At 31.7% G+C, this 24181-nt stretch overlaps 1 protein-coding gene and 1 non-coding gene across 3 annotated transcripts in view; both read left to right on the plus strand.

Annotated features, from left to right (window-relative positions):
- FSTL5 (follistatin like 5) overlaps window positions 1–24181 on the plus strand; it is a 648108-nt gene that overhangs the window by 192448 nt on the left and 431479 nt on the right. The window lies entirely within an intron of this gene.
- On the plus strand, window positions 6096–6221 carry LOC126005048 (small Cajal body-specific RNA 15). The gene has a single exon (XR_007494231.1). It is a non-coding gene; the product is annotated as a small Cajal body-specific RNA 15 (non-coding RNA).

A 24181-nucleotide genomic window follows, 5' to 3' on the forward strand; every position in this document is an offset into this window, starting at 1 on the left:
TCATTTTAAATATAATTCTATGAATAAAAGTCCATATAAAACTTTGGAAAGAAGAAAGCTCCTTTTAAGGACTTAGTTTCATTTTCTATATTAGAAGGGAGACATATTGCTGAGAGTTTGGGACAGAGAAGGGAAATATATAGGAATATCAAGAGGTAGCAACTTAACTCATGCTATCTGATAGAAAAGGAAGAAAGATTAAAATTTATCATGTTGCCAAATAAAAATTTACAATTGAGGTCAAAGTAATAAATTAAAAATGTTAGTGAATTAAAAATGTTTTACTTGTAGAAAAGTTAAATTGAAAATATTTCTCAAGGTCAAATTTAAAATATTTATGTGTTTTTAATGAGATTAGAATTCATTAGTACAAAAAAACAAGGTGGAAGTCAAGAGGACAATTAGGACCTCCTTGAAGTTGCTCAAGAGAGATATAAAGATGTCATTGAGCTAAAAGCACAAAGGTATCTATGCTGATATTTGAGAAATCTGACTAAATTTCTTGAAGATTAGAGTTTTTGGAAGGTTTAAATAAATAAAACTATGAAGACAGACACTTTGTATAATTGTTTACTGAAACATAAGGGAGTGAAAGATAGATAAAAATTTAATAGGAATATATATTTATACAAACATTTTATCTAATAGCATTTGTGATTAGTTGAATTTTAATTATTTTTAGAGAAGCAAATGTACATGAATTAGGATACAAGAGGACATTTGTGTAGTGTTTAGTATTTAGAAGTCATTTGAGAAGTTTTATTATGAAGAGTGAAGACAATATTTGAAATAAATCAGACAATGAGTAAATATTGTGAACTATACAGAACTGAAAATAAACACTTGTACTTCAAGCTTGATCTATAAAAAATATGGTAGAACTAAAGTATGTAACCGTTAAATTCTGACCTCAGTAAACCAAAAAGGTTTTATTATACAAAAACAAAGAGTTTTTTCATCAGTCAAACATTGGTAAGTTTAAATGTTACTGAAACAAATATAGTATATATGATGAATGAAAATTGCTTTTGAAAAAGTAAGCCAGGGTTAACAGTGATAAAAGTTGCAAAAAGGGAAAAATAGTAGACAGAGTAGAGAGTGAATACAGAAAGCTCTTTTTAAGTACTAAGTTTCCTCTCTTTTTTTTTTTTTGTTTTTTGTTTTTTGTTTTGTTTTTTGGGTCACACCCGGAAGCTCTCAGGGGTTACTCCTGGCTCTAAGCTCAGAAATCACTCCTAGCACGCTTGGGGGAAGATATGTGATGCCGAAAATTGAACCACTGTCCTTCTGCATCTAAGGCAAATGACTTACCGCTTTGCTATCTCTTTGGCCCCTAAATTTCCTCTTCTAAAAGATGAAAGGAAGAAGATATATGTGAATATTATATATTTACATATTTGTAAATAAGAAGGGAAACAAGCTGAGAATCTTGGGACAGAGAAGAGAAAATAAACAAGATAAGAGAAAAAGGGTTATCTTAATAGCTTGAAGAAACTAGAAAAATTAAAATTTTTTTCAAAATAGTGGATTTGATTTTAGATGAGAGTAGACTTTTATCTTTCAAATATAAAAAATGGAAAGATATGTCAGTAACTAAGCATGTTTTGCTGTAAATATATTTTAGTATTTTTATAATAAATAATTAAGTGAAGCATCATCTGAAAGCTTATGAGAAAGTGATTTTTTCGAACTGAGAAAAAATTAACCAAAACCAACAAAAATTGGTCCTGAAACAATAAACAAAGAGGGAATAAAGACTAGGGAAGCAGTTTAATATTTTTACTCCCAAATTTATTAATTATGCATACCTATATATTTTTCTGAAATTAGTTGCTTTGATTAAAGAATGGTGAAAATAAAGATTTTGTGATAACCTAAATTTTAAGTTTTCAGTAAAGGATTATATACATAAAAAGGCACAAAGTCATACTTTCTATGTTAGGAGCAATATGTTTATTTTATATTAACTGTTGTGTATACTTACTCTTGGTATTCAAAAGTTTCATTCTATTATCTCTAATTCTGCTCTTTTACTTTAAGGCAGCATATACTTAAACTTGATCCTAAAACTATAATTATATTCATGTAATGCACTGCAGTTTTGCTTTATTTTCTAATGTTAATTTATTTATTATTCAAAAATTCCCAGTAGTTGTAAGATAGTTAGATAGAGCAGTGAGTAGGGTACTTACTTTGTAAAGAGCCAACTTAGGTTTGATCCTCAGCACCACAAATGGTCCCCTGAGCCCAGCAACAGTAAAACCTACCCACCAAAAGTAGGCCCCAGATGTGACTATCATAAAACAAAAATAAACAAAATTCAGAGTAGTGAAGTATTTTTGAGTAGTGAGCACGAACACACTACTCAATTCATAAAACTTATAACTTATAACTCTACTTATTTTCAATAATGTTGGTTTATTATTGGAAATATAAGGCAATACTCAGAAGTTATCCCTCTTCAGTGCTTGGGGATCATTCCTAGAAGTGTACAGGGTACATTTTTGTGCTAGGAAGCAAACATAGTACATGCAAAGCATGTTCTCCTTTCTATTGAACTATCTCTCCAGTTTTATTTCACTAACTTTCATTCTCTGATAAATTATCAATCGTTGAAGTGAACAAATAAAATTTTATGTTTATGGAGAAGAGACCTAAAAATAACTCTACAAAGAAGAGTGTAGATAGGCTATGTATATCACATACTATCTGACGTCAAAATCAGAGCAAATAACCATTCGTCAAATCACTTTGATTGGTCTAACAATTTAAAAATTTGAGGCATCTGCTGTAGACCGGTTTTATTTGTGAGGAGTGGGTTGGAATCATGCCCAGTAATCCTAGGCAAATCTTCTGCTCAGGGATCACTCCTGGCAGAGCATGGTAAACCATGTTTTTTGAGAATTAACCCAGGGTTGGCCAAATGCAAGGTGAGGTCCGTAACTCCTATAGTAACTCTCTGTCACCTGGACCCTGTTTATATATTTGTATATGTGTGTGAGTATTTGCACATATACAGCACTCAGTTTTCTATTTAGTTTATTTATTATTCCAACCATAGATTCTGCAAGATAAGAGCTCAATACAACCTTAGTACACTCACCCCACTTCATGTGATAGTCTTTTCTTTTTTATAATTACTTTCTTAAAACACGATGGGTACAAGTTTATTCATAATATAGATTTTTTAGCACAATTACAAAGTTGTTCATGATTGAGTTTCAATCATACAATGTAAATATTCTAGTCTTATAAAAGCATTACTTTATATACATGCCCCGGTTTTCAAGTTTGTTCATAATAGAGTTTTTCCTGGCATTTAATGTTTTCACACCATTCTACCGCCAGTCTAGTATTCTACCAACAGTTGACCTCAGTTTCCACCCACCCTCAAGCCAGCCCTTGACAAAAAACAAATTAATTTTTATATTACTTGTTACAGCTAAATGATTAATTGAATTATTGAAAAATACTTAAGTAAAAAAAATTTGTGAAAATTAGTTCATCTCACAGTATCCATGAAATTATTAACTGAGGATTTATTAAGTTGTTTGTATTTAGTTGAATTTTTGTTATTATTTTTGTTTATTTAGATTAATTATTTTCTAAGTTACTTTCCATTTCCATTTGGTTTTTTACTATTGTGGTATCAGTAATGAAAAAATTAGAGGGGTTGGTATATGCAGCTACAAGCTTTTAGAACTTCAGAATCTGTAAAACTGGGTCTGAGTTTAAATGTTACATGGCAATGGGATGTACGTGAGGCTGCTGGAAATTCTTGAAGTATAAGAATGGAGGGAGGCTATCTGTTCCCACTCAGAAAAGATTCCAAAATTTCCATCCCCAATACCTGTTCCCAGAATTTTTGTTGATTTGGTGTTCTCTGCAGAGATCAATTATGAAATACTGAAGTTTGGCCTTTTACAGATCAGCATTTCACAAGTATTGATTGCTGTCTTGGCTTCTGCAGGGAGGGGTTTTGTATACCCTGCTAAGTAGGGGGTCCCAGAGTTTTTAGCTAGAACTTCTGTATAACTGTGAATTTTAGAGGTTTAGCTTCATTTCTTCTGAGATTAGTCATGAATTTATGAATCTGGGCCAATGAATTTACATAATAGAGACTATTATGTGGGTGTGGCTGCTGGAACTTCCAGAAGTAGTGAGGTGTCAAATTCTGTTCTTTCCACCTAACTGTAGTTCAATATTTCAATAACTCATTCCTAAAGTTTCCCTTGTTTGCAAAATACATCTCCTAGAATTTAGGAAAACTTTTAATTGCACCAGTAGTATATTAAAAAATACAAATAGTAAAGAATAAAGATGACCAAGGCAGTGAAGTAATAAATACATCGACCAAGTCTGAAAAAGTTATGAGCAGAGTAGTATAGTGCTTAGGTAGATTATTTATTAGTATATAAACGTATCCATATATGTAGAAGTTCTCTGAACACACTACATTGGGAATTTTGTTGAGTTTCCATTACATGGCAGGATCATTATTAATTTTATTATTTATTTATTTATTTATTTATTTATTTATTTATTTATTTATTTATTTATTTATTTTGGCTTTTGGGAAACACCCGGAGGTGTTCATGGGTTACTCTTGACTCTCTGCTCAGAAATCACTCCTGGAAGGCAAGGCGCACCATATGAGATGCCGGGATTCAAACCACCATTGGTCCTGGTTCAGACGCTTGCAAGGCAAACGCCCTACTGCTGTGCTATCTCTCCTGCGGTATTAATTTTATTTTTAGTTTCTCCTTCTCAAGAGAATTTGGGAAAACTGAAAAGTCCAAATCTGTAAACATGTATTAGCATTTGCAGTGGAAGTTCCAGGATCCTTCCCAAGATATTAAATCCCATTGTTTTGTTGTAGGAAAATTAAAACTGCATATGTATACACACACACAAACACACACACACACACACACACACATATATATATATATACAGTTATGATGTACAAAGTTATTATTTACCACTCAACTGCCATGACAACATTCCTGTTAGATAAACTCACAAAATTTTAAGAGCTCTGTGTCAGCAACCAGGTGGTGGGGGATACTGTATTTTATCATTGTGCATCATTTTAATATATTAAAGTCAAATATTTCTACATATAAATATAACTTACTTATGTTTGTATATTTTAGTCAATCCTCAGCCATATTGAATATAGATTGACTTAATGTGGATGTTTTCAGAGTTGTTTGATTAAATTCATTTAAAAATAATTACTGTTATTTGCCAGCATATAAGACAGCTGGGTGTATAAGACGACCCCCTAATTTTGCAGTTAAAACATAGGTTTAGGCCTATATTTGCTGTATCAGAAAGAACGTTCCTGTGCTGCAACTGTATGTACTACAGTGAGCCAATCACAACAAGCAAAGGTTCAAAGGTTATACTGTAATAGACTTCCTCTCTGACTCTGGCCAATCTGAGCAGGCTTTTTACAGTGTCGAATCGGGTCCAGAACATTGTCTAATTTGCATGCATAAAAAGCCTGCTTGGATTGGCTGAGTTAGAGAGGTGGTCCGAGCAGCCTTGCAGTGATTGGTGCAGGATCAAGTTGGAAAATTCGTTTTGTGGCAATATTCAGACAATTTTTGTTTAGCGGCATATTGAAACATTTTTCGGGATATACTCGACGTAAAAGACAACCCCCGATTTTCGGTTGACTTTTTTTGTTTCAAAAGTCGTCTTATATGCCGGAAAATACAGTATTGGGAGCTGGAGTGATAGTATAGTAGGTAAGACAGTTGCTTTTCAAGTTGCTGCTTGGGTATGAACCTTGAGATCCTCAGGAGTGATCCCTGATTCCAAACTCAGGAGTAATCACTGATCCCTATAATTTGTGCCCCCCAAAACCAATTATATATATATAAGATTTTTTCGATAAATAAAGAACATCATTGAATGTAGGGTTGGGAAATAGCAATGCCAAGTGGAGTAATATTGACTTAATCATAGACAGCAGGTATTCACATTCCAGCCTAGTTATCAGGGACTAATTCTTGTTCTGCATTTCCAAGAACCTCTGATGAGGCCCTGTAAAAAAAAAAAAAAACTTCTTTTAAAACTGAGAAATACTGAAGTCAAGGAAATGGAGTTCTTTAAGTTAATTCAACTCTATTCTGAGACTCCAAAATGAAAAAGTTGTTAGAAACAGGTATTTTGTGAAAATAAATTCAAGATCTACTTATCTACTAACAACAATTAAAAACAAACAATAATAAAATTGAGAATTAGTAAACTTTTAGTAAATCTAAATGAACTTCAGTATAACTAAACAAAGAGAATAATATTGCTTATGTTTTGATGATTTTTGAAATGTTCAGCATACCTATACTCACCAAACAGTTATTAAGTATCCAAAGATATAAAACATATGGATGATTGTATGTAAGTGACTGCTATTTAATATTCTGTTGCTGATTGTTAATTTATTTTCCATTTTCATGTGTCAAACAAATTCTTTTCTTTTTTTTTTATTTTTTGGGTGAGGAGGCAACATCTGGCATCAGTCAGGAGTTACTCCTGGCTCTATGCTCAGAAATTACTCCTGGAAGACTCAGGGGCCCATATGAAATGCTGAGGATGTACTTGTGTCCAGGCATGAAAGAAATATGCCCTACCCTCCTGGCTCTTCTTTTTTTATTTTGATTTTTTAAATTTTTTTTAAATTTTTTTATTTGACTTTTGGGGCCACATCTAGTGGTACTCAGAGCTTTTCTCCTGGCACTGTATTCAGGGATTAGTTTTGGCTGGTCATGTGAGACAATATGTGGTGCTGGTGATTGAATTTAGGTTGCAAGTGCCCTATTCTCTGTACTATTTTTCTGCCTCCCAAAAAATTCTTAAGCAGGCAGATGTGATATTTTTATTTTTGACTATTGAATACAGGTGTATTATAAGAATGATTAAATAAGAACCAAGGTTTCTTTCTCCATTTTCAAGAAAGTGTGTAATACATTAGCCATGTAGATATGTCTATTATTTGATGGTACTAAAACCACTCTCCATAAAATAAACATTTGTTTATGTAAAACATTTTCCAATTGTCTATTATACTGATTGTTATTTATGGTTAATTCCGTTTTTCTCCTGGCAGTTAATTAGTACTGAGTGTTATGCCCAAATTAAAAGAGGAAAGAGGACTCACTGAGAACAATATTTGTGAGAAATGAGACAGTCAAATTAAGAAAACAACAGGGAAGTTAGAGCTCCAAAGAAATGTATGGAGAACTAATTTCAGTTGCTCAACATGCAGGATATCTCTTGCAGCTTTTAAAAGCAATGGATATTGTTTGAATAAGCAGATAATATTCCTTTATAAGAATTCAGATTTTTCAACCTTATTAAGTTTACTGTAAAGTTGAAAGAAGCACTGCTTAAACAGTAAACTTGCAGATAAGAATCAGTAAAGATGCCCTGATATAGTGTATGCTGTAACTAATGTGTACATATAAAATCCAAAGAACCTAATGTAGCCTATGACATACTTTGACTAAGTGAGGAGGAAGGCATATTTGGCATGACTCATCTTATTTATAACCATTGGAACGTTGGATATATTTCAGTTCCAAAGAAGCATAGAATATTATCACTCTAATTCTAGATTCCATGAAAAGGAATTTTTTCTCTATATAAAGTCATACGTTGTGTGCATCCACATACAAATTCTATGTTTTAGAAAATATAAGCTTTGTAAATTAATGGTTTAAATAAAAAATTTGTTATTATTTTCATGGGAACATATCAGCTGTACTTTTATTGAACATGTAGTTGTTCATGGGGCATATTTTATATTTATCTAGAATAAAAGAATAAGCCACTTATCTATAATGTTAGTCTACAATAAATGAATGGGATTTAGGGAGTTAATTTATTCGATGTCAAATCTACTTTTAAATTTCTGTGGAAATGTGCATGAATAATACAGCATATGTTTTGGCCTTTAAGCATTTTAAGTAGAAAAAACATTTACATGACACATTGGCACAATTTTCATAGCCAAGAAACAACTAGTATGTGACAGATCAACAGCTTTATTTAATAATTTCATGTAAACAGGAACATGGACTCCTGCATAAGTTTGTCACTGCTGCATCTGTATCTCCTGGAATCAGCAGGCATAGAATTGTTTCACTGAAACATATCTAAAAGAGATTATAGCATGCCCTTTGGTTAATTATCAGGAATTCATTACCAGAATAGGACTGAAAAATATATAAATAAGAAAAAGCCTCAATGAAACATCAAGACATTATCTTATGAAGAAGCATGGCACAAGTTGCTGTGTATTATTCAGTCATTTTTAATGTGTATTTTGTTTGCATACACAGATAATATTTGGTTATTCAAAGAATGGCCATTACCTCTGGCCACGGCTACCACATTAGTTTTCACAGCCAAACAGATCATACCAAGATACATATGAGTCTTAAAAGTAATAATCTTGATAAAATTAAGTCACATCTGCAATTTTGTTGTTGTTGTTTTTGGGCCACATCCGGTGATGCTCAGGGGTTACTAATGGCTTTGGGCTCAGAAATCTCTCCTGGCTTGGGGGACCATATTGGAGCCTGGGATCCAACTCAGGTCCGTGCTGCATCAGACACTTGCAAGGTAAACGCCCTACCGCTGTGCTATCGCTTCTGCCCCATGCCTGCATTTTTTAAAAGAGTTTAGTCAACGAACTTATTTGCAACTTAACACTGTTTCTAAAGAAAAACTGAAAAATGTCAAATTGTTAAGGTGTGTCAACTGCATAAATACCTTCTCTGTTAACCTTCCAGTCAAGTGGATAAACTTGACTGACAGCAGGTAGCTATTTATTACTGTCTCTTTCACCAAATTTCTTTATTTTAATTCATTTGTCTTTGCGCTTTTTATAACTGTAACTTTCCCTACACCTTAATATTTCTTACATTTTATGTTAGTGAAACTTTATGAAGATAGCCATATGATTATTATTAGTGCATTTATAGGAACACTTTTGAAATCAATTAATTTAATATATTATTATATTTTGTTGTATCTTCTTACAACTGTTATATGATCATATATGTATTTGGGGTATAACTTAATATATCTTCAAAATATATTACTCTACAAAAACAATCAAAGTATCAAAACCATACCATCAGGTCATCAAACTCCCTTAAATCATTTGTTTATCCCTCGAATAACCTCAATTCTGCAGACTAAAGATTTTTCATTCTGCCTTTGATCCATTGCTTTGCTTCTCTATAGCCCACATACAGTTAAGATCACCCAGTGTTTGTCTTTATCTTTCTGATATATTTTACTTAGCATTACCTCCACTAATCCTTTTAAATTTGTTGTAAAAGATAAGATTGTTATAAATTATTCACATTCCATTATATATATATTAGGGTTCTTTATCCACTCTACTATTATTTGACAATGTACCTATTTCCAGGTTTTAATATTATAAACACTGTTGCAATAAACAGATTTTTATTGAAAAAAATGTATATTTTTATTAATATGTTTTTGTATTTAGATCTATATGTAGGAATTAAGTTGCTGTATCCTATATTAGCTCTTTTAAGAAATTTTTATACTTATTTTGAAAGATTCTGATTCAGTTTATATATATATCTATTCTAGATATATCTAGATATAGATATAGTTATATAGATATTTAGATATATTAATTATTTTTAGTCACACCTGGCAGCGCTCAGGGGTTACTCCTGTCTCTACACTCACAAAGCATTCCCGGCAGGCTCAGGGAACCATATGGGGTGCCAGGATTCGAACCACCGTCCTTCTGCATGCAAGGCCAACCCCCTACCTCCATTCTATCTCTCCAGCTCCTCAACTTACATTTTTATCAATAATGTTTGAGGCTGATTTTTTAACCACAATCCCAAAAGTTCTTTTGGACCTTTTTGATTTAGACTATTCTCAAAGACAACAAATAAATTCTCATTATAATTTTAATTTACACTTTCACCACAATATTAATGAGCATTTTTATGTGTCTATATAGGCAATCTTTATACTCTTTAAGGAATGATTTCTTTAGTAATTATACCCAATTTTGAATGGAGTGCTTCATTTCCTTGATAAATTTTCTGAAGCTCTTTACATCTTGGGTATTAATCATTTATCAGTTGTATTTAGTGCAGATCTCTGCTAGTTGTATATTTCTAAATTTAAGATAGTTTCTTCCATGGTATATATTTTAGTGATGTGCACTTATATTTTTTGCTCATAGTTTAGAAAAAAACTTGAATTTAGAAATGAGAGACCCTCTTCTAAAACCATAGGTAAGTTATTGTCTGCAAGAAACTTTCAGTTAACAACATTCTAGAACAGAAGAAAGCCTCCCTTACTAATTTATTTATAGATATTTTTATACATGTGGTTGTTATTTTTAAGGTTAATGTTTTTATAGTCAATAAATCTCAACCAGTTATCTACTAGCCTACTCTATTACATTTTTCAACTTTGAATGTTAGTAACAAATGTCATATGTAAATTTTACATTACTTTTCATATATTTATATTTACTTATTTTTATGGGGCAGGGTTGGGAGTTTGCACTATGAGTTTTTTAGTCATATTTTTGAGAAAAAATCCTCATTTAAGCAAATTGCAGAATTATGATTTCTTGTAGCTTTATTCTGTATTCTGTAATATATAGTACAGATTTTAATCTATTATCTGACATTGCACAATTAGTATGATTTCATCTACTGGGTATTGTATCTTGCAATGGCATGATAATAGGTATGCATGTATGTACCAAGTCAATTTATTGTTATTGTTGTTGTTGTTGTTATTATTGTTATTGCTCATAGTGTAGACGCCAAGAAGAGAGCTTCTAGACATTTGATTGCAAACTTGAGATTACTCGGCATGAGTGGAAGGAGTAAAGAGAAGAGGTAGAATAGAACTAAAGTAATGACTGTGGAAGAGTTACTTGGACATTATTGTGGGAGTGAAAGTATAGTCATGTTTTATATCAAAACATAAACACACTCGGGGCCGGGTAGGTGGCGCTGGAGGTAAGGTGCCTGCCTTGCAAGCGCTAGCCAAGGAAGGACCGCCGTTCGATCCCCGGCGTCCCATATGGTCCCCCCAAGCCAGGGGCGATTTCTGAGCACATAGCCAGGAGTAACCCCTGAGTGTCAAACGGGTGTGGCCCAAAAAAAAAAACATAAACACACTCAAACAAACATTCCCTTGTTATTCTCTCCTCTCTTCTCACTACTTACTTTCTTTATCATTTCTTCTCCACTCTTCTCTCTACTTTTTTTTCTTTCCTCTTTTCCCTTCCTTTCTAATGTATTTCCTCTTTTCACCCTTCCAACCCCTACCATATACCTTCCCCTTTCCCCCCCTTTGGAAATCCAACTACCCCCTCATCCTTCATTCCCATCCATACTTCCCACTGTATTAACACTCTTCACCCTCAGTCCTTAATCTATTTAAAAAAAAAACATAAATGCTAACCTGTTCATAATGAGACTAATTTATGACAAAGATAAGAATTAAGATAAGGGCCGGGCGGTGGCGCTAAAGGTAAGGTGCGCCTGCCTTGCTTGCGCTAGCCTTGGACGGACCGCGGTTCGATCCCCCGGTGTCCCATATGGTCCCCCAAGCCAGGAGCAACTTCTGAGCACATAGCCAGGAGTAACCCCTGAGCGTTACCGGGTGTGGCCCAAAAACCAAAAAAAAAAAAAAAAAAAAAAAAAAAAAAGAATTAAGATAATATTTTAAAATAAATTCATACTCCAAACATTAAGTAATAAGGATTTTTATTTATTCCTCTGTTTTGTAACTAGGGTAATATTTGGTTATCACTAATTGCTTCTTGAGCATTATCCCAGGGTACTCATAATATTCTATCAGAGCTGAATAAGCAGAAAAATCCTGAAACATATATATTCGGGCTGACTATGGGACATACCTTCACTACTTCAGTGTCATCAAGATGCTCATTTTTAAAAATTTTAGTATAGGTAAGAGGGAAACACTAGTTTTCACATTTCTGGTGTTGATATAAAAAATTATTGCACACCGATGTCCTTGACTATCCCCACACCTCTATGTCCACATTTTTTGCTCCTGCCCATCTTTTCATTCTTTTGTTAATTGACAGTTATGATTCTGGTTCATACTTTTGCTGCTTTTAGCATCATGCTTATATTCTTATGTTCTAGACCTCCCCCGCCGCCATCTATGTTCCTGTGTTACTTCCAGTCAATCTATTTGTTCTCTATTCTCTCTCCTCCCAGACCTGGTATTGTCAAATCTTTTTTTCCCCCGTAGTTCCCACATACATTTGAACTTTACATTTATATTAAATATCAGGTCTATTTGTACTAGTGGTTTTCTAAATGTTTCCCATGAAATGAGATTCTACTGAAAAACTAAATTAAAAAGAAAATATTCAAAGTAAAATATGAATAAGGATAAATTACTTATTATATTTTATTGTTTTATGTAATTAAAATAATTAATATTTATTATTGCACCAATAATATCCATTTAAATTTGGTACTAAATATAATTATCTGAGTTTGCAAGTGACAGGATTTATTTTGTAAAAACAAATTTGCTTGCTAAAAGTCTATGTTATCAAATCTGAAAATTTTAATAAAAATTAGAAAAAACAGGGCTGAAGCAGTGGCGCAAGAAGTAAGGCATGTGCCTTGCCTGCGCTAGCCTATGATGGGCCGCGGTTCGATTCCCCAGCATCCCATATGGTCCTCTAAGCCAGGAGCGATTTCTGAGCACATAGCCAGGACTAACACCTGAGCATCACTGAGTTTGGAGCCCCCTAAAAAATAGAAAAAAACATATTTTGAAAGTATATAATTTGTACATATATAATTAAATTATATAATATCTAAAATACATATATTTTTATTATTTATAATAGTGTCATAATTACTATTATTAGTATTTGATTTATGGGTCAGTTGGTGATGTCTAGGATTTATCTACCTCTGTGCTCAGGATCTACTCTTAGCAGTGATAAGGGGATCTTATATGGCCCCAGTGATCAATCCAGGGGCAGCTGTGTGCAAGGCTTTAATGTTATTTTTAATGTAACACAGTTATGTCCTCTAAGTACATTTAAAAATGCATTTTAGTATATTCAAGTGAACTTTACTCCTTACTTTTTACCACTAATTTCACCACTAATTTAGTTTTACCACAGAATTCAGTTTCTGTCAATGACATGATTTTGCCTTTTTTCTTTCTTCACATTATTAAAGTCTAACAACTTTAAACACAAATCAAGTGCAAAGTAATTTACATGGTCAAGGACATGCAGTGTCTGAATCTCTGCTTTTGAACAAAGTGTCTAAATATTCTTAACAAAAGTCCTCATTCTATTTGCTCTGAATAGATTTGGAACCATTGACATTCAATGATCACTTGGATAATGTGAACATCATTTGCAGATCACACAATACAGGCAAATGAGCTGTAGGCGACTGACAAGGAGCATGTATGTCTATTTTATCATGCATAGTCTTGAACACTTGATTTATGAGTCTTATATAACCTGTATTCTGGGTGTTTCCCACCTCTACTCAAAGGTATCTTCTATAGAAAAATTTGTATGAATTGATGATATTGTATTACCTGGATTTTGTAAAAGTTATTAGAAAATTTAAAGTATGAGGCTTATAAAAGCTTAACGGATCAAGAGCATGTTCTGCATGCAAGAGGTCCATGTTTGATCCACAGAACTGCATTGAGTGATCCCCAAATATTAAGTCACTAAAGGCTTCAGGACACTTATAGGGTATGACTCTCCCAAACAATAACAATAAAAATAGTGACATCAAGGCCAAAATGGTAAGATAAGTACAAAATGATATATCTGGTATATAAAAATCACAAATAACAAAACCTGGGAACTGAAAATCTCAGATAATAATGAATATTTTGATAATAAATCTTAGAACAGGTTTTAATGCAATGTATATGAGAATAAATAGGAGCATTGGAATAAGACTGTGGAAGAATATGAGCGTTTTGGCAGTGACTGTGGTAAAATGTATACATTTGTAACATTCATACTTGATTATCTCAATAAAATTTATTATATGACTAAAAATTTAAAAAAATTGCATCTCTTATTAAAATTCAAATATAATAAATAGGTCCAAATAAATTTTACTAAAAGGAATAGTGTGGAGAAAAGAAAGGGTGGATCCATAAAATTATCTGAAGAACAAAAAATTGTTATCTTAGTTTTATGACAAAGGTGTGATAGTTTTTGAGGATTCTAATCATGAAAGTTTAAAAATCTATCTCTTTAGGGGAGAAGAGAGTAAAAATTATGTTTGAATAGAGCACTAGAGGCCAGTCACATCAATAGTGTCTTTTAAAATTTTCATAAAAGATGCACATAAAATAACAAAAGAAATTTTTAGAAGACTTAATAATCTGGTCAAAGAAAAGAAATGAATGAACTACATGAAAAAAAATCTTAAAGTTAGGTACTTAAAACCCTGTAAGAATAACACTTATTAAAATATCACAAAAAAATCTGAAAAGGTGTTTAATATAATCCACTGTCACATCTCACTAAGGTGAGTAACCTGACTGCTGAATAATTAGACCTCACTATCCAAATATATAAAAGCTATCAAAACTTAATAGTTCTTGGAAGGCTAGAAAATGTGGGAGCATATTTGAATTTAACAATAGCATCAACAGTCTTCTTTTGGTTGTAATTAAAATCAGAAAAATAGCATGCTTTCATCTTTTATTTTTACTTTATATAAAATATAAAGTTACTGAAGATGAAAAATATACATTTTATCTTCAACTTTTCTCATTAACATATATGTTTATTAATCTTTCTGTCTTATAGTTATAAATATATTATAATCCAATGTTATTTTCAATCTCCAGCATCACATATGGTTCCTCACATCTCCCAGTATTAATGAATGAGCCTCATGCCAGAATTAAGCCCTGAACACAACAAGATTATAACTCAAAACATCAAACAAAATACCATGTTATTTTAACAAATAAAAAAGAAAACTAGGCCATACAAACACATCTGTAGATTACCCATCTTTACTTATTAAGCATAAGACTTATTTATTGATTAGATACTGTTTAAAATTAAACTAATACTGCATAAAGTTCTTTGGTATGTACAGTCTATATTGAGTTTTCCTGAAAGTCAGAAAAAATGTTATATACATTTTTAATTTATAGCATGATGAATTGATAAGTACTTTTGTTTTGTAATTGTTTTTGTTCTGTAGGGTTTTATGTTTGTCTGTTTGTTTCTGGATCACATTTAGCTGTGCTCAGGGCTGACTTCTGGCTCCACATTCAGGAATCACTCATGACTTGCTCAGTCTACTGTATTGGATAACAGGTTGAACTGAAGATGGATATCTTAACCTCTTTACAATGGCTCCAACCCTAAATTAATAAGTATCATAAAGGACATTAATAAACAATGTTCATATAAAGAAATTAAATGATAATAAAAAGAAAAGTAAATTTCTTTATTTGATGTATAATTTAAATACACCCAGATTTACTCTAGGCTTTACTTTATTATAATACATTTACTTCAACGATTCAAATGTAATTTATAGAAGATAAATAATGTCACTATTCCACTCAAATGGAAACCCATTTTAATACTTCAGTCAAATGCAGTTTTTCAGAATGTAAAAAAATTTTGTATGATTTGATCAATGTCCTTATCCTGGAAATATCTTTTTAAAATATTTTAATTGCTCGCTCATTTGGACTTTATGTCACTTTTCTTTGACACTAACTATAGAAAGCTCATTCCTATATAAATACCTTTATATAACTTGATAATGCATCACTGATAATGTTATTCCTCATATCTGAACATGTTCATTCTCAGACTCCATTCATCTTTTATATCTTTCTTACAGGATAGGATTCCTAACAACAGAGTAGCTTTAGAATCATCAGATATAATACTAATAATTCATTTCTGTTGTTTGGTTGGAGAGCTTTCCTAAAAAAACAGATATAAACCTAGGACAAAAGCATTATATTTTTTTGTAGAGATATCTGCTAAGAAACTAGAATTTGAGATAGCAATTGAAAAGATATGCGATTATGAAATACATATGATCTCCTGAGCCTGCAGTAGTAATCTTGTGTGCAGATCAGGAGTAACTGCCATTGTGGTCCTAAAAGCAAAAATCAAAAAACAAACTAATAATAAGCATTATATAATTAACATAAAAATATATATTGCAGAGGCTGGAGCAATAGCACAGCAGTAGGCATTTGCTTTGCACATGGCCGATTCAGAAAGGAACTGGATTTGATCCCTAGCCTCCTGTATGATCCCTGAGCAGGAGCGATTTCTAAACACAGAGCCAGGAGTAACCCCTGAGCATTACTGGGTGTGGCCCAAAGACCAAAAAAAAGTATATATTACATCAATATATAAATAGATGTTATAAAGTATTTATATTTATAATTTTATATTTATAGTGTATTATGAATTATATCTATAAAACAGCTAAATACTATATTATTTATTATGTAAATGCTGATATAAATAAAATATTATAGATAAAATAAATTAGCAATCAAAACACCAAAAAGATAACTTTAACAGAGTCCAAAAATGTGATATGTATATACATAAGTTTATGGGTATATAAAAATGTTCATACTTTTACAATTATATTAAATTTGTGGCACATTTATTGAAATAATAGAAAATTTGTTTCTTTCTAAGGGTTCAGAGATAAGATAAAGAATGAATTAAATACAGAGTATATTTTAGGTCTTTAAATTTTATTAAAATGAATTTATCATTTTGAAAAACATTTTGTTCTATATGTTAATTAAATTATTAATCACCTTAGAGGGATAAATCTATTTATTTTATGATTTGTATTTAATTGATGCTTTAATATTAAAAATAAAACCATAAAATGAAAGTATACAAAATAAAATTTTATATAATGTAAAAGGCCTTAAGGGAATAAGTATACAATCAATTTGCTTTAATATTTTTCTTATGAAATTATATATATCTCCATTTCCCTAATTAGAATAGTTTAATAGTTCTTACACAATTCAGATATTAAAATGCTCCTATTTTGTCAGCTTGTGCAGCTGCTACATACTAAGTGCAAGTTGCTTATTATAGTCACTAATATTTGTTTAGATTTAAATGAACTAATTTCTAATATTCTGTAAAACTAAATTGAAGATATCTATGCTTCCCAGTTGCTTTGAGCTGCTTTAAGTTGTAATATTGTATACTTTGTTTAGGGAGGATAATAATTGCATGATGGGCAGAGAACATTTACCTAGAATTTAAATGACAATTTTCATATAGTATTAAGGTCAATTAAGAAAATAACCAAATTGGGGCTGAAGTGCTGGTGCAAGTGGTAAGGCATCTGCCTTGCCTGTGCTAGCCTAGGACGGACCAAGGTTCAATCCCCCAGCGTACCAGATGGAACCCAAAGTCAAGAGTGCATAGCCAAGAGTAACCCTTGAGCATCACCGAGTGTGGCCCAAAATCTAAAAAAAAAAAAAAAAAAAGAAAAGAAAAGAAAAGAAAAGAACTAAATATAATGAAGCTATCATGGACATTTAAGAGAGATGATACTATTACCCACTCAATGTATGAGAAATCATTAATGTCTAAATATTTTACTTGTATGATAAATCTAAAATTAAGATATATTGTTTTGGGGCCGGGCGGTGGCGCTGGAGGTAAGGTGCCTGCCTTACCTGCGCTAGCCTAGGAGACGGACCGCGGTTCGATCCCCCGGCGTCCCATATGGTCCCCCAAGCCAGGAGCGACTTCTGAGCGCATAGCCAGGAGTAACCCCTGAGCGTTACCGGGTGTGGCCCAAAAACCAAAAAAAAAAAAAAAAAAAAAAAAAAAAAGATATATTGTTTTAATTTTAAAGAAGGAAATGTTTCGTGTAGTAAATCTTAAAGATATACATACATACCATCTTTATGCTATTGACAGCATTTTAAGAGTTCAGCATCACTATGGAATTCAAGGGGCATGATAAAATATCAAAATGTAAAGGATACATTAATATTTTAACTACCCAGACATTGATCCTATAGATGAACATAGCCATAACCATTCCTCCATCAAGCCAAAAAGTTTGAGACATACAAACATTAAGTCTTGTTCTTGTATAACTTCATTATTTTACCTGTATTATTTGGAAAATTTAGCCTATATTATACCTGAATTTCTACAAAGCATATGAAAAAAATCCACATTACAAATTTTGGGCCTGAAAATTGAATACTGAATATGACTACAGAACACAGTGCATGTCACATAATAAGTATTGTGAATATTTTAGCTTTACTTGTGACTTATATTATGTAGCATTGATTTACTTCTGACAAATACTGATATAGTCATGAAGCTTTTGCTGAATAATGTGCAAGCTATTAAAGAAACAAAATATATTCACCTTACTATTAACAAGAGAATCAAGTGCAAGATAATGTACAGTATAAATATATATTCCAAAATTTTTTTTCAGTGCATACATGTCTACATACCTATACTTAGGAACGTGTTTTTCAGACACATAGAAATGACCTAACTAATAGTTTTTATTTGTTCTAAAACTATACTAAAATATCTGTTGGTAGTAGATCTGGATTTCTGTGACTGTGTAATAAGAATTTTCTTTTTTCCTAGACTCAAGATTAAAATTTTTATAGTGTAATGGAGAGAAAATAAACTCTGAAATAAGAGACCTGGCATTACCCTCTGCCAGACTTCTTTGACTTTATTCAAACATCAAGCCAAGACTTAAAATTTCTTTATATAATAACAAACTGGAGTATTGAATAAATTGCATTATCACCTAGAAGTAAAATTCTAAAATTGAGATCTGTGTTCTAATCTCCAAAATTTAATAATTTTATAATTCAGCTCATAGAAGATATTTTTAAAACTTTGGTTTAAAAGATGGATTGACTAAGTTTTTAGGCATTACTTAGGAAAGCCTATATTATATTAACCTTTAAAATAAAAAGTTGTTTTTACCCTCCAGTCTGAAATATGATTAAAATACTTAGGCACTGAGAACTATTGAATCTTTAGAGAAAGCAAAAATGCCAATTAATAAAAATTGCTGATGTCAATTTATAGCACTGAAATTTCTTAAGGGCAATTTCTAAGGGATTACTGCTGAAACTGCAGATCAGTCAGCAGTGTGCTGTGCTCATCTGTTCTGTTTTAATAGACCTTATATAACTACTTAAAATTGCCCTGTTAACAAGGAATACAATAAATATCCAATGTTCAGAAACAATTTTTGAATTACCTGATCAGAAAACAAAAGTAAATTTCTGCTCTGTTTTACTATGCAAAAAACATTCAATGTTTTTTTTTTTTTTTCCTATTGTGCTACTTAATTGAAACTAGTATGAAAGTGTACTGATAATTCCATTGCTTAGCTCCTAAGGATTATGGCTTTAGCTTATATTGATGACAACATTAGAAAAATGAAGCAGAGCCATAATCAAAGAATTATGGGAAGATGACAAGTATAAAATATTAGAATGGAATATAGAACTTGAAAACAATCTTCCCAGTGTTAAAAGCTAATTATGACTTAGAAGTTCCATTATCTGTCTTAAATTTAAAACAACTGCTAAATGGATCATTTCTTTGTTATTTAGCCATTTGAGCTTCTCTTTGATAAAGGTTCTTGCCATCCAAACGGAACATAAAGATTTTATTGGTCTCTAATGATGCTAACTACAGCTGTACAATCATCATTTTAGAGTCCAAGCTCTGTCTGTTCTTAGATCTGCTGTTACTTGATCACAATTGCAGAAGTATCTTTAAGTGTATTTGCTTAACCAGATGGTAAATGGCTCTACAGAGATTACATTTATCTTTTTTACTGTATGAGTTAGTGTTAAAATAGAATTGTTTTAAATATAGAAAAAGATATAGAATTGTATTATGTTAAAAATAGTGTCCCTTGTTCATTGCAAAAATATATAAATTATATATAATATAACCGTGGCAAGAATTCTATATTGCACGCTTAAATATTTGATTAAACTTAAAACTATAAAAGTTAAAGTATGAAGCCAGAGCAGCGGTGCAGACGGTAGGGTGCTTGCCTTGTACTCGCTAACATAGGACAAACCTCAGTTTGATTCACTGGCTTACCATATGGTCCCCCAAGCCAGAGGCGATTTCTGAGAGCATAGCCAGGAGTAACCCCTTAGCGTCACTGGGTGTTGCACCAAAACAAACATATAATGAATAAAAGTTAACTTATACATGAAATATCAGTATATGTCAATGACTAAATGTCATGTGATTATATGTAAATATAAACATGCTTTAGAAAAGACAACCTGATTCTCCTCCTATGTCAACTTATTAGAATAATTAGTATAGGGCCCGGAGAGATAGCACAGCGGCGTTTGCCTTGCAAGCAGCCGATCCAGGACCAAAGGTGGTTGGTTCGAATCCCGGTGTCCCATATGGTCCCCCGTGCCTGCCAGGAGCAATTTCTGAGCAGACAGCCAGGAGTAACCCCTGACCACTGCCGGGTGTGGCCCAAAAACCAAAAAAAAAAAAAAAAAAAAAGAATAATTAGTATAGAAATAATAATGCTTTAATGTATTTTAATTTGTATATGTAATAACACTATATAACTAAAATAAGTTGCTTATAGAATTAAATTAGTATTATGTATGTATGAATTGTAACCTTTAATTTTGGAATATGCTTTCAGTTATAAAGAGTGTAGAGAGTATGTGAACAGATGCATTCAATATATGTGAATTGAAATTATTCTATAAGATTTACGCATGTAAACAAAGCTAGAATTAGTATTTCTCAGTTAAACACCATTGATAACTTTTATTATTAACTATCAGTCAAGAAGAATCATAAAATATTGAAATATTTCATTAGTCTTTGATTTTTTTGACATGGACTACCAAAAGTATATCAAAAATGCAAAACTTCATGCATATTTTAGTGTTGTTATAAGAAAAGAAATGTGACCAGGGGCTATTGTCACTAAAATGAACAGTAAGTTTTTTTAGAACTGTTGTTTCATGAGAGAAGAAAATCAAGTTAGTTGTACAATTTAAATTAAACAATTATTAGAAAATAAAAAGGGGACGGGGAGCGAAATCGCAGCTATAAGGTTTTAACTTGCTCGTGGCTGACCCAGGACAGACCTTGGTTCAATCCTGGCTTTCCATATGGTCCCCCAAGCCAGGAATGACTTCTGAGCGCAATTCCAGCATCCCTGATCGTCAGTGTTGTGGTTCCCCCACCCCAAAAAGTTACCAATGATCCTACTATGCTGGTAATTATTCAAATAAAAACATCAATGGAAATAAGTAAAAAGGCATAATTATATAATTATAGCATTTAATAAGATACTGAAAAGCAAAAATTGTCAGGTAAACAGAATTATAGATTAATCCATTACTTTCTAGATAATATATAATGAAAATAAATTTAATAAATCTAAAATATAGAGAAGTCAAAGCAAGATAATGCCACATGCCAAAGTTGGCAATTAATGTTACTGAACATTTTTGATTATAGATATTTGCATTGAAGAGAAAGTTTCATTTTTAAACCTGTTTGTTAATAAATTGAGTAAGAGGACAGTAAAAAGAGTAGAAAAGTTCTGTATGTCATTTTCTCTTCTTGTCATACATAAAAATATATGTAATCACCAGGAAACAGTTCATTAACATATTTGCAAAGTTGCCTAAATAGTATTTTAGTAATTTGACATGAATTTTCATGTTTGATAACTAGTTCAAACTACCATTGGGTATTTTAACTTTTTCTTCTAGCTCAATTATCACTTTCAGAAATATAGTGATAGTTACCCTTTTCCAGAAATGTTTGTCACAATCTCCTCTAGTATATCTTTAATTCATTAATTTTAACTATATTCTAAACAGAACAATATCACTAAGATTTAAGGCATAAAATAGGTGTTACTAGTCACTTGTTCCTCTGAGATTTTTTTCAACTTGAGACTCTAGAGAAATGTTGATGCAAAATTAGTTAGTAAGCCAACTTCAAAATTATTATTGTACTATATATTTAGTAAGCAAACTGCTTTCTCTGATTTTGTTTGTGAGGTTTTCTGAATAAAATAACATAAATATTTTATCTTTAAGACAAAACATAAGTTATCAGAATTTTTAAAAGTTACTCTAGATATGTGAACAAACTAAAGAAAAATAAAAGAAAAATGAATGATTTAAAATAGAGGATTTTCATAAAATCAAACAGGAGCATAAATCATAAATTAAAAAATAATACTTTAGATGTAAGCATAATCAATGCTTTTAAAAATAAAATTTATTAACTTAGGGGGCCGGTGAGGTGGCACAAGTGGTAGGGCCTTTGCCTTGCTACGAACTAACCTAGGATGGATCCAGGTTCCATCCTCTGGAGTCCCATATGGTCCTCAAGTCAGGAGCGATTTCTGAGTGCATAGCCAGCAGTGATCCCTGGGTGTCACCTGGTGTAGCCCCAAAACAAACAACAACAACAACAACAAAGTTTTATTAAGATATTTAGAAAACTATAGTTTTAGATTAATAAAAAAATTGAAAATAAGGGGAGGAAGTTCAAGCAGCAGTAGGTCATTTAATTCTACATTAAAAATGATCAGTGTTGGGGTCGGAGAGATAGCATGGAGGTAAGGCTCTTGCCTTTCATGCAGAGGACGTGTTTCGAATCCCGGCATCCCATATGGTCCCCCATGCCTGCCAGGAGCAATTTCTGAGCATAGAGCCAGGAGTGACCATGAGCGCTGCTGGGTGTGACCCAAAAACAAACAAACAAAAAAATTATCAGTTTTGCTTCTTAAAGCTTGTTGTATTGCAGTTAAAAATAAGACTTAAAATTTCAATGTTTAATTAGAAACGATAAAAAGACAGAAAGTTACACATAAAATATCCTTTAAATATAAACATTTATTTTAGGGGAGTTGAGTTGAGCCATATTAGGTGATATCAAATTAGGTGATACTAGTAATTAATCCTAGCTCTGAGTTTAGGAATAACTCCTGGTGGTCCCAGAGGCCATTTGTCAGCTCAGAATCAAATCTGGGTTAAACACATTAAGGCAATTACGGTTATGTTTTCCCTTTGTTCCATACTCCTGACTATTTCTTCTAATAATAACTACCTTTAAAATAAGGAAATAGGTTATTTTTAAAGCTGTTTTGTTTCACATCATCAGTTACTAGAGAAATACGTGCTTGCACTAAGGTCCATTCAAACTTTAGTTAGTGATATTTGGCTTCTATTTACAGCTACATGATTATACTGTCATCCTATACTGTTATGTTATGTTCTTAATTAGATTGTAGCATTTAAACTGTCTTAGCTTATAACTCATAGAAGTTCATTGAAACTGACTTTAAGTATGCTGTAGAGATAGATACATTTCCAGTCACTGAAACAGCTTGAAAAGCAATATAAAAATGAATATAAATTAAAATAGTAAATCTTTGGTCATTCAGAACAATTTGCACATCTGGACTCTTCCTTTAATATTTATAAAAATAAATAAATAAACAAAAAGAATAATGTAATAAGTGTGTACAGCAAAAATAATGATGGCAATTAAAGATATTTGTCTTGTAAAAATGTCTGTGTTATTGAGATTGTTTTTACTGAGCTTCTAAAAATTTTTAGATTATAGCACCTTATTATAAAACATAGATTTTCAATAAATTAAAAATAATAACATAAATTTTTATCTCTCTTTTACTTAAAAAATGTCTTTGCATGATAGGACCATTATAAATCATATCAAGTCTCTTGAAGATAAAAAAGATGGTTTATATTATTAACTTATTTTAATTCCAAAATTATATATATATTTATGTATTTATTTAACTATTTTAAATATATCATATATTTATATATAGTTAACATTTAAATAAAATGATGTATTATAAAATCTTGGACAGTGTGACTTACGGAGATATTCTTAGCTGGGTTTCACATGTACAATGTTCTTAATTCAATCCCACTAGCAATGACCACTTCATTCCACCAATGTCCCCAAATTCCCTCTCACTCCCCAGTCCACCTGCTTACAAGGCATAATTTTATATTTTATATTTTGGAGTTTAGA

This window comes from Suncus etruscus, chromosome 3, assembly GCF_024139225.1.
Source record: "Suncus etruscus isolate mSunEtr1 chromosome 3, mSunEtr1.pri.cur, whole genome shotgun sequence".
NCBI lineage: Eukaryota > Metazoa > Chordata > Mammalia > Eulipotyphla > Soricidae > Suncus > Suncus etruscus.